Source organism: Penaeus japonicus, unplaced genomic scaffold (assembly GCF_977035675.1).
Source record: "Penaeus japonicus unplaced genomic scaffold, GWHDUDI00000001_assembly GWHDUDI00000002, whole genome shotgun sequence".
Classification (NCBI taxonomy): Eukaryota; Metazoa; Arthropoda; class Malacostraca; order Decapoda; family Penaeidae; genus Penaeus; species Penaeus japonicus.
The window spans coordinates 49,826,726-49,829,225 of record NW_028234404.1 but is presented as its reverse complement, the minus strand read 5'-3'; the positions used below and the strand labels follow the sequence as shown (position 1 = coordinate 49,829,225).

Here is a 2,500-nt window from a genome sequence, read left to right as displayed (position 1 = left end):
ATGATCTGATGCCCACCATCTCAGAATTACTTGAAATCTTGCCATAAAGTATTTTACCGTGGTGGTGTGCATTTTTGCAAAATTTTAGTTTTCTATTGCAACTGATATTGTAATATGGCTGTGAAAATAGGACCTAAACCCCCAGATTTAACTATGATTGGCTTTTTTGAATTTTGTGGCTGTCATAGTATTTTTACATCTCCACTTATAGAATTTTTTTTCTTCTAAATATTAGTACTAAAATTTTGGGTTAGGGATAAAAAATGCAGTCAGAAATGTCATAAAAACAACCCACATTTCACTATCCCTATTTTCAATGAATTTCGTGGTTGAAAAAGTACTATCAATGATTTCTGATGGTGCCAAACATCCTCCAGAAAATGATTTGTGTAAGAGGAGAGCCATATGTGAGTATTTAAATCATATAAAATTCAGTTTGGTATAGAATGGTTTTACTAAGATAAAATTATTTCAATACCTAGCATTTTTCTGGAAAAATCCTAAATTACTAACCATGTACCTGAAAAAATAATCATTGTATATCAGCCACTCGACAAAAAATGTTCTTGAAAAATAAGTTAACCCTTGTGAGATGGGCCACATCTTAAGATATTTGTCCTTGCCCGGGCATCTTGAGATGCTGTTTTTTCTATTGTATTTTTGACATATATATACTTGTATATCATACCATAATATATTAGCAAAGTGATACTAATTTGCATTTGGTATGATGCATTAGTTACACAATTGAAGGAATAATTAGCTTGTATTTTGAACAAAAAATACACTGAAAACGATCTGACCCAACAAAAGATGACTGTCCCAAAAGGGTTAAACATTATTTAAGAAAGTGGGAAGAAAAATAATTCTTGACACATGGATTACCATGTAGAAATCTTTTTGAAAGATTATGTGGAGCTGTTAAGCATATCTCTGGAAAAGCAGGATTTTAAGATCCATCCAATAACCAAATACTCACAGCAACTGAAATATTTACATTTTTGTACAGAGCATAGAAAAGGGATTGTAGTTTTGTTTTGCACCAAGTCCTTAGAAGGACACTATAATAATGCTCAGACAGTACCAGGTTCTCAAAGCTTCCATCACTTTAAACACCCCCCAGATTTTAACAATTGCTATTTGACTCCCATAGTTTTGTTATATATCATCTACAACTAATACCCTTAATTTTTGTGGTGTGTATGTATCATGAACAAAATTGCCTTTGAATGGTATCAGGAATTGATGTAGCTCATGAATATTACTTAAACAATTCATGCATCCATAATTGCCTGTCATTCATTTACATGACCAGGACATGCAAAGACATGTTAGGTACCCATTATAAAAATTCTGTGTGAGATTGCAGCACCTTCCCACCTTTCAAGTGTGAGCAGGGGCAGTATGTGGTAACCTGTTTATGACAAGATGATTTTAGCTCTGCCTAGACATTTCTCTTCATACTCGGTTAGTTTGTTTTGGTGTCAACTAGGTTTTACCTCTTATTGTAACATAAAAGTAGTGTCACTAATATTGATTTCTCTTTGATATTATATGTTGTATTTGGAAGTAAGACAGGAAAGACTTTACATAAAGAAACAACCTTAAATCTAGCATGCAATAAAGTTATATTTAATTTATGGTTTAATTCAATATACCCAAATGACTTGATACTGAAAGATCTCCAGCACAAAAAGTACCTGGGTCAGTGCTAAATGCATGGCTCTTATTTTTGGGTTGAAAGGACTAAATTTGTAACATATTGTAGCTTTAGTAAACCATCACAAACCAAATTGAATTTGCATTAAAAAATGCTATTATAGGGCTTTCAATTACAGCAAAAAAATATCTGCTACAGGTTGAGCACCATGATAAAATCTCATTAGTGTTGACAGTACTTTTTGTAATTTAGTAATAGATTGCATTCATTTTATTTAAAAAAAAGGTCAATAAGAATTGGGTTTATGCAATTTTGACATCATTTTTATATTCACCTTAATATTAGGATAGGTGTGAATTTTCATAATCATTAACCCAATCCTGACGAGCCCGGCAAGAACTGGCAACCCCCTACCCTGGGCATAAGTAATATCGCCTCGGGGACGTCACACTGGTGTGTCGCCCCATCATCAGGCACATTTTGCTGTGTCACATGGGTGTGATGACACCATGTCATCATTGGTTCAACTGGTAAAAGTTGCCTATAAGATTGTAGAATAGGGGTTAGGATCCAAGATTGGACCTTAACTGAAGCTGAAGCTGAATGTTGGTTGTGTTTCATACAACTTTGGTAGCCTTCTGTCAAATTTCAACCCATTTGGGTAATGTGAGTGTCAAAGCCAAACCACTTTGACATGGAGTGACCCAAATTGATGTTTTGTTACTTGTATATTGTAATGTTATTTGTAGAATTATCCAATCTATTTTTTCCTAAGACAGATCTTATGGTTTGAAGATTGCCTTTCCATTTACCATGTTACCAAAGATTTTAATCTGTAAA

At 33.6% G+C, this 2,500-nt stretch overlaps 1 protein-coding gene across 2 annotated transcripts in view; it reads left to right on the top strand.

Moving 5' to 3' along the window:
• Positions 1 to 2,500, top strand: part of pasha (microprocessor complex subunit partner of drosha) — a 46,603-nt gene that overhangs the window by 25,751 nt on the left and 18,352 nt on the right. The window lies entirely within an intron of this gene.